The sequence below is a fragment of the Lissotriton vulgaris genome, chromosome 9, assembly GCF_964263255.1.
Source record: "Lissotriton vulgaris chromosome 9, aLisVul1.2, whole genome shotgun sequence".
NCBI classification, from domain to species: domain Eukaryota; kingdom Metazoa; phylum Chordata; class Amphibia; order Caudata; family Salamandridae; genus Lissotriton; species Lissotriton vulgaris.
In genome coordinates this window covers 107,092,230-107,102,287 of record NC_141697.1, presented here as the reverse complement: position 1 = coordinate 107,102,287, position 10,058 = coordinate 107,092,230, and the positions used below count along the sequence as shown (strand labels likewise).

Genomic DNA, 10,058 nt, shown 5'->3' with positions numbered 1-10,058 from the left:
TCTGAATGCACATGTGAAGAGGTTGCCTTTGCAATCAACCTTGTCCTCCTCATGTTAGGTGAATTTTGCTGGACCTTCAAAGAACATCCGAATACATCGCAGCTGGTCGGAAGGAAAACTTGAGTGGCAGGAGGACCAACACAATCTAAATGAGACGTTGATACATCTGTTAGCAGATATTATGAAAACAATCTGGGGCTTTTTAACATTTCAAGATGAGCATATCTTAGATAGAGACCTTGAGTGGAAAAGGCTGACTCTCTTTTACACCACATCTCTGTGACCTGACCTGAACAAGGCTTTATTAAGGAGGCATGTGAAGGAAAACTGTAGGTGGTGGATCTAGTGCTTAATTTGTAAAAAACAAAAATAATAACTTCCGGGGCCCTCGTCAGGAGGACTCTGCAGCTTGCAACACCCATTACCCTTGTCAGCGCTGCCAATGACAGTAGAAACACAACTACCAACCATTAAACTCCTTCAAGTATGACAATCAACACTATTCCAGAACCCCAAAGCTATAAGAATAGCTTGGGTGTCAGGTATTAGTAATTTTATTTATGTATATTGAATCATAAACAACTGTACTATTGTTCATCTCTAAATCAAACAAACAGTGCCACCATGAGGCAGACTGTCATAAGTACAGGTGTTGACAATTAAGTGCTGGTGCTGAGCACCAGAAACCATTGGTTCAAATTAAGCACTAGGTGGTCCCCATCAAGCCAGGTACTTAAAAGAAATACCAATAACACATTCTCCAACTTTCTGCGGGAAGCTCTTATTCTGGGGGAAGCGACAGTTTCTTTCTTAACAAATCTCTCCTGATACCTTAGAGATTTCTGGCTAAAAGACCATTGTCTCAATACTAATCAATATGGAATTCAGAAATGTGTTTTCACCACTAAAATCTCCCATGTAAGTGATATGTTGCTACTTCTTGCCAGAAGAGACCGTGAAATATTTAAAGGGCAAATTAGTTCATTTGTTTGCGTCTCACATGCATTTCACGTTTAATTTTGCTTCATGGTTCACATTTAGAAATCATGTTAGAGCCCTGACCTGTAGATCGATGTACAGAGATTTGAAAGGGGTCCAACATATCCAGGGAGAATTCGGAAATATGGCCTAGTTTATCCTCTTATCTTCTCTTTCTGCTCCCCTTGACTCTCCATCTGGCCATAGCATTGCTGCATAGCTGTCCAAATGACAATATCGTATTGGGTTGATTTTTGGGCTTGTGTAATAGTTTACAAATACCATGTAGTGTGAGATGAGATGTCTCCTGGCAAAGCTGTCACCTTGACTGTCAAAGCAAACAGAAGGAGATGATGGACGGAGTGCTGAAACTTTTCAAACACTCTCCCCCAATCTCAGATCTGGGTTGAATAAATCATCATTCTTTAGCTCACTTTGCCATCCCAGTTCAGACACAGCTGTATGTAAATCAGTCTTGACCCTGTGTCTCATAGGAACAGTCCAGCTCGAACTGCCAAGCCATGTCTTCCCTGGACCGGAAGCAAGCATCCTGGGACCGGTTTCGAGCTAACTGGCTGGGGGAGAATGTTTGCATTGTCAGCATTCCGCCCATCATTTGTTTGCTGTAACACTCTTTGCCCTAAGTGGGATGGGTATGCCCAGACATGGGTCCCTTGCTCACTGTGCTACTGGAGTCAAGCTAGCGTGGCTGAAGAAGGGTGACATACCCTGAAACCGGTCCCAGGATGCTTGTTTGAGGTCCAGGGAGGACCTGGCCTGGCAGTTCGGTCTGAACTGTTCCCATTGGGCACAGGGTCAAGGCTGATTTGCATATTGCTGGGTCCAAACTGGAGTGGCCTAGTGGGCATAAGAACGATGGATTTAACCCAGATATTTTGACTCAGGGACAATGTTTGCATTGTCAGCATTCTGTCCATCATTTGTTTGCTGTAACACCTTGACTTCCAAGGCTTGAGCTCTCATCCTGTGTTTGGCACTTGACTTAGATCATGTGATCCTTGCCAAATCACTTAATCTTCCTATACCTACAACTATGAAAATATGTGTAATACAATTGTAAATGCATAGACTGTAATGTATTTCAAATATGCAATGCATTACTTGATGCTCATACCCTTGTATTGGCTCTCGAGTTCTTTCTCCAATGAATGTACAGCTCTCTGTTGCCTCTAAACTGGATTTGTGATTGTTAATATAGTGTAATAGATGTTACTAAATAAATAAATTCACTGCATCAAGATTGATCATTTATCCTGTAAAATTGTAGAAGCCTAATCCATGGAGCATATATTCACATTCCATTGTCATGGTTCTAAAATTAGCCTGAAACAAAGGTGAGCAGGGCATCACTTGAGCAAGGTCATCTCCTACCGAGACACAATTGTTAAAGCTACCAACGAAAGCAACACAATCTTCAAAGTAGTAGGCCACTCTATCAACCCCATGTGTCCATTGACATGCCACATCCAGTGCAACATCACAAGCAACACAACTGAACACTAGATTTCCAAAATATATCTAAATGAACCCACCAAACTCTCTGACTCTAGATGATCTTTCAAACATAAAAGCATCTCTGAAACCTAGCTCTTACATCACAGCTTAAGCATCATATTCATCTCCTGAAGCCCTAAAATCCTGCCTTGCTCTAGTCCGTTCCTCTTCCAGAACAGGCACACTCCCTCATTCTCAAATTCTGCCTTTTCTAAAAATATTTTGAGGTACATTAACTCAGATTCCGTACCTGGGCAAAGAAACAGAAACAGGTGCATCAATGCAGGCTTAAGACCATATCTACAAACATCAACCACCATCAACTACTCCAGGCTATTGAATCAGAATTCTACCATTTCTGCAGAACAGAGCCAAGCACTATCCATGAACTCGTTGAGAGAGTCCACTAGCGACAGAAAAAAGGACCCACTTGGCAAATGCCACAAAATGGCAGCTTTTAAAGATGTATACCGTCAGGCTCTCTGTAGTATTGCTATTGTGGAGAACAGGAGATTCTACAACAGAGCTTGTAATGATTGTAAAGGAGTAAGTAAGATATAACAATTTTCCTGCAAAGCAGTTTTTCCTCATGAACTGTGACCATAATGGTTTGATGTACCCCCATCCTGCACAGCAGACAAAACCTTTTACGTGCCTGTAGGCTTCTCGGTCAGATTGACTAATTACTTGTATCAGTTTATCTGGCCAAACCTTATTGGAATCTGTACAAAATTTATCTTAGTTTGTCTTGTTATGACATGAAAGAACAATAAAAAAAAAAGCAACAACACAGGAAATCTTTTATATCAAAAGATTATTTTATATATATGTAAATATTTGAAGTTTCAAAGGGTACAAATCATCTCATAGATTTAATCACAAATTCAAATGCAAAAGGAATAAACAAATTGTCCTATAAAACATCTGAATAAAAGTCCAATCAAATAAATCAAATGACAAACGACTCCTATTAGGGTCACTTGCGTAATTGATAACCAATATAGAAATGGACTTAGCAGTCGACGTTTCGGTCTTTTGTTCTTAACTTTCAAGACCTTCTTCAGGACAACATATATTTATATGTAACGGTGACCCCCTAAAAAGACATAATGCAATAAATTACCATCATATCCTACTGATTCCATCTTTCATTTTTAGAAAAAGAGAACCAAAACATATATAACCCGTGTGCAATGTATACCTAATTGTTTACATGTAGTTAAAAAACATCATCTCTTTTTCAAATTTTAACAACTGTCAGATATCACTTTTTGCCCAAAATACTCGTTGCGTATAACAGGTTGGGCACCAATTGAGAACCAACCCATGTTGTCTCTGTTCATTGAGCTTGTAAATATATTAATTGGAAAACCTAAGGAGTTGGGCCCTCGAGGACAGGTGGATAGGCTGGACCCTATTTATAATGAAAAAAACACAAAAGTGCCTAACCACCTACATTTATATCCAAAGTTAAAGAAGGTCGAAAACACTATTTGTCCAGATCAACCCGGTATTTTTATTTATACCACTTATTTATATTTATTTTATGATTTTTCAAAAAAGACGTTTACTCAGCAAAAAAGGACACATCTATATATCCACATATTTACACAACTTTACACAAATATACAGTAAGATTTACACACAAATGAATGGCATTTACAACCTAACTTTAAATGAATAAAGTATCTACATCCTGTACATCCAACATAAAACACAAAATTTATTAGACAAGACTATACATCATATAATCGTGTACATTGAAAAATGAAACTTAAATCAATACAAAATCCAAGGAGTTAAGTCAATCTATGACGACTAATTTGGACCAGCATTTGCTGGTATTGGGAATTTAACCAAAAGTCCTCCTTAATACATGCCGACGCGTTTCAGGGCACTGTCAATGTATCTATGGAAGATGCAAAGAAAACAAAAGGAGGACCACAAGGACACTTTATACTGTACACCACATTGGTGGTTTTACAGTTGGAGAAGTGCTTAATCGTGGTGACTCTCCCATTTAGTATAACACATTTGATGTTTCTTGTTGAAGTACAGGCAATGCAACCATTACATTTAAAGTGGCCTTTGACCGGCACCAGTTGTTTCATATTGTCCACTATATTAGCCGCTTCTGTTTCACATGCATGCACCAGTCTGTCACATAAATTTGGGCCACGCTTTTAAGCAAACAATGGCTTTTCGATAAGTTCTGGAAGTGTTGTTAACGGAGGCCAGTGTTTGTTGACTATTTTCTTAAGCTGGTTGGTTACTGTGCCAAATGTGGTAACACATACCAGAGGTTTGCGATCGGATTTCTGTTTGATTTCCAGGAGCGCATACCTATTGTTGTACCATGCCCTCTTGAGCGAGTTTTTCAGAAGTCTGTTGGGATAACCCCTGGCATGGAGTTCATCCTTTAGTATTTTCGCTTCCCTAAAGTAATCAAGCCGTTTTGTGCAGTTCCTTCGTAAACGAAGAAATTGCCCAAAAGGCAAACCATCTCTCAAGGCCTTGGGATGATGGCTGTTGTATTTCAGCAATGTATTTCTTGCTGTGGGCTTGGTAAACAAGGTAGTGTAAAGAGTGTTCTCATCTCCCACCTTGATTGTTATATCAAGAAAATTCATTTCACTGTTGCTACTCTCTATGGTGAACCTAAGATTGGGATTCCTGTTGTTCAACCAATCATGAAACTGAGCAAGAAGTTCTTGGCTGCCCTTCCAGATTAAAACGATATCGTCTATATATCTCAGCCAACATGAAATGTTGGCTGAAAAGGGATTGAGAGGATGATAGACGAATTTATGCTTAAAGTTTGAGACATAGATGTTTGCTATATCTGGGGCGTTAACCGCCCCCCATCGCTACTCGCTTGAGTTGCTGATAAAAAGTTTTTTCGAAAAGAAAAAAATTCTCACATAGGAAGATCCTGAAACAGTCTATGATAAATTCTGTCGGCACATTATATGGTCTCATACGTGTGTCTAAAAGTTCCTCTATTATTATCAGTGCTTCGTTCTGAGGGATGTTAGAATATAAACTTTCAACATCCATTGATACTAGAATCTCATAGTTAGGGTCAAAGTCATGATTTTCAAGTTTATTGATTACCGCAGTGGTGTCTCTGATGTATGTATTAGACTCCACAGCAAACGGCCTTATGAAAAAATCCAAATATTGGGCCAAAGGTTTTAAAATAGAGTTGCAGCACGAGACTATTGGCCTCCCTGGAGGAATTGAGGCATGCTTATGGGCTTTGGGAAGAATATATATAGCTGGCACTGTGGGAGATTTGTTAATCAAAAATGCAGCTTCCTTCTCACTAAGCCAACCACCATTGAGGCCTCTAAGGCTGAGTGATGTAATCTCTTTTTCAAGTCTAGCTGTGGGATTTGTTGAAAGTTCTTTGTAGTTTGTCTCTATTGTGAGTTATTTAAGCATTTCTGTTTTGTATGCTACACGGTCCCATAGCACTATCCCCCCGCCTTTATCGGCTGGTTTAATTATGGTGTCTGTTAGAGATTCAATGGGCCTCATTTATGAAAAGTGACGCATCGCTGCGTGAAAACAGCGATGCGTCACTTTTCACTGCGCACTCCTTGCGACACCAATGATGCGTCATATTTACAGTATGACGCATCATTGCGCAAGGAGTTACAGATACGTCAGTATTTCTGACGTATCTGTATGGCGCAAAAGTGACGCATTGCTAGAGTGTGTCACAAAAGTGACGCAACTCCAGCAAGGTGTCCTTTCACGTGGGGTAAGCCCCATGTGAAAGGGCATGCGTCAGTCTCACGCCTGCTGTGAGGCAGGCGTAAGAAATTGACACATTTGTGTCCTAGAAGTGGCGCAGTGAAATCACATAGATTTCACTGCGTCACTTCTACGAACCTTTCTTGCGTCAATACGCCCCCTTGCATACATTATACCTGGCGCAGGTATAATGTGGCGCAGGGGTTTACAAAGTGACGCATCTACCTAGATGCGTCACTTTGTAAATATGGTGCAACAAGGCTCATTTTTTACGCCACTGGTGCGTCACAAAAAGTGATGCACCAGCGGCGTAAAAGTGACGCATAGCCTCATAAATGAGGCCCAAGGTTCTTCAGAGCCTGTTGCTCATCTCTTGTGAGATTGTTTTTCACAAAGGGAGATTTATTCAATAGATTTTCAATTTCAATAATAACTGCACTCTCAAAGGTTAGTATTTCTTTGGCCACCATATTGTCGGATGGAAAAAACGTGGATGGATGATGAAGATCTGTGAAGTCTTTTTGTGCATTGGGTGGTGTTCCTGAAAAGAAGTTTTTCAATCTGATCAACCTGAAGAATTTATATAATTCTGGAATCGGTTGCTCCTGTTGGTTGGGACAAATGAAATTCCAGCTGACAAGACCGAGATCTCAGCCTCAGCCAACAGATGACTGGACAGATTGAAAATCGGAATTGTTGTTTCATTATTCACCATTCGTAGTATTGATTCCGGGTTTGTCTCTGACCCGGAGTATGCTGGTTGCGGTACCATCCTCGTTTCGCACCCCGCGATTTCCGAGGTGGACCTGAACCTCTCCTGTCCTGTCCTAAAAGAGACTGTCTGGAATTGGAAGGTTGTTGATCGTAAATTGGTCTAAAAGGACCAGCTGAAGTTTGTCCGTGTCGGATCCTGTATCAGAGAAAGTCGCCCTCTTTTGCTGGTGATGGTTCGGGCCTTCCTTGGTTCCCTGTGTTTGATAATAATCTTTTTGTAGGTAAGGATAAGTCTTCTCTTTGCTGTACCTGCGTATGTCTTTATGCAGCTTGTCAGTCTTTTCATGCAGCAAGAGTTCAATCCCATAAAAAGACCGAAACAGCAAATTTTACAGCACCAATCAAGGATTCGGTGCAAAGTCGAAAATGCCCCACTGGTAGATCACTATATCCAGCAGAAACACACAGAAAAGGAAATGGATTGGTGGGTAGTGAAACTGGTTAAACCAACCATCAAACAAAAAAATGTCGGGAAGGCTTTGACACGGAAAGAGAATCGTTGGATAGACTCAGTGGACAGCATTAAGAATGGCTTGAACTCTGCAACAGAGTGGCATACACTAACATGTATGACATAAGCAGACCCTGAGCTATCAATAGATGGAACACATCAATAACTTCTTCTAACCCTTACTCTAGTGATTCACACATCGGTGCTCCTATGCCACCACTAGAGTGGAAATATCAGTAATAAGGTTATAAACATGTATTTCTCTATTCTGTTGCCAGTGTGACATCTCTGGTATTCAAAGTAGACTATATTTACTTAAGCATGGAAATGAAGCATTGAAATTTTACACAGATTGTGAGCAAATTTTTCAGTGACAGCAATTCTGTTGATTGTATTACTGATATGCATGTTACTGCTATTTGGTCAGTGAAAATATATAAAAGAACTGTCTCCACTGCTATTGGGTTAATGAAAATGTATAAAAGAATTGTTGTGCTCTCTAAAGGCTACCATGTATCTAGTGTTGATCATTTGAATATGAAAATACAGCCAGGGCATCATGCATAGACTGTGAGCACATGTTCTAGCGACAGCCCCTTGTTTGATTAAACAACCGACATGTCTCTTTCCATCATGATCGAGAAGGAATATTGACAAAAAGTAACCTTGAATTTTAGCCATGACTACATACTCAATACCATTTGCTTCCAAATGAGTCACATATGTCACTGTAAACAAGAAATACAGAGGGAAGCCCAAGATCGAGCTTTTACTAAACTCAAGGTGATCCCAGATCTATGGTCGATTGACTATTTTACTGTGTGAACCAATAAGATCAAATTCCTAAACATGGCTGTCTTCTTACAGCGTCTTTTCGTGAGCGCATTTATTGTCAGTACAAATGAGGTTAAAATTGGAATGAATTCATAATGATTCACTACGATGAATAAATTTACGATCTGCAATTGATTTTTGGATTCCCCGATAGAGGAATTGCAGCAATTTAATGCGGCACTTGTCACTATCTCAAGATGGCCCCTTTGATAAAACGTTGTTTTGTAAGCGCTCACGATGTAGAAATTGTATTTTATAAGCGATCTAGATCATGAATTTGGATTGATCTGAAAACTGTAATTCTCATGTAACTTAAATTATGAGTTTAAATTGATGGCATGAAAACATCCAAAAATAAACGCTCGGGATCGAACAGAGTAATCTTTACCACTCTAAGATGGCCGCCACTCAAAAGCTGCTTCGAGAGGCCTTTATAAACCGTGCGAAATGCAGGGAACGTCGATTGCTGTTTTGGCGTCAGTGCATTTCGAACCGGAAAGACTGTGGAGCGTTAGAGGAATACTTTCTGTGAATACTCTCTGAAGGTAAGCAAGCAAATAATGGCAATGTCTTCACAATGCCTAGGCTATTGTTTGCCGAACGCTAATATTAACTTCAAACTGGTGTCAAACAATTGATTGAACCTGATTCCAAGCGGGACACATGTCTGCTGCGATAATTGTCAAATAAATGTAAAACACTGTATTCAGCTTAGTTTAGAACATTAAATATGTCTGCCGCGATAGCAAGTTTAAATAGAATATCAGATACAAATGTATCGGAAACATGTTACTAGTTCGCCTAGGTTTTAAAGCAATGGCCGGCGGTCTGGTATCAATGTAAATTAAATGCGTGTTGTGATGTTTTTAGACCAAAGCGAACTGGTTTCAAAATAATTCCAGATTAAGCTGTAATTAAAAGGCTTTTCATAGGGGTCAATGGGCCCGAGTAGTAGCCCCGTATGTAATGATTGAAATCAGGTTAAATGCAGCATAAAGATGTCTCTTTGAGTCTCCTTGAAATTAGCTCAGATTCATAGAAAAAGCGATAAACCTCTTTGATTAAGTTCGAACATCTTTTACTTTGCAGATTCATTTGCAAGTGAGAAGTAATATTGCATCTTAAATAAGAATAAAGAGGCTGCAAACGAAAGTTCCTTGAAATAAAGGCCTGAAGGAATAATACTAAACAGTTCAGGTAAAGTTTCAACCACATGTTAAGATCAGCAGGGTTGATTCAGGTCGAATATAGCTCAAGATTTTAATGTATTGATTTTTATATTACAGAAAATTGTGACGCCAAATTTCCATTGGTAATAATCTTATGGGACTTCTGCTAAAATCAGCTTTCAGAAGTAAGTTGTGTATTACAAATCGATATCATCAGATATAATTTTGCCATTAATATATGTACAAGCTCAATGAACAGAGATAACATGGGTTGGTTCTCAATTGGTGCCCAAACTGTTATACACAACGAGTATTTTGGGGAAAAAGTGGTATCTGACAGTTGTTAAAATTTGAAAAAGGGATGATGTTTTTTAACAACATGTAAACAATTAGGTATACATTGCACACGGGTTACATATTGTTAAAATCTAGTTTGCGACATCAACATTATCGGCGCCATCTTGTCCCTTTTTAGGCCCATTCGTGCGCGTAAGTGGCAGCCATTGTGAATGCCATGGCCTCTCTGCCCACTGCCGATAGCCAGCGCGTCTCTCTCTCACTCTCCTAACCTCGCAGGC

The 10,058-nt window shown here is 39.7% G+C and overlaps 1 long non-coding RNA gene across 1 annotated transcript in view; it reads left to right on the top strand.

The window, feature by feature from the left end:
• Positions 1-607: 607 nt before the first annotated feature.
• The window catches only part of LOC147689682 (uncharacterized), a 159,263-nt gene continuing 149,812 nt past the window's right edge, over positions 608-10,058 (top strand). The window contains exon 1 of the long non-coding RNA XR_015299886.1: positions 608-710. This is a non-coding gene — a long non-coding RNA (uncharacterized LOC147689682). The remainder of the gene's footprint in view (positions 711-10,058) is intronic.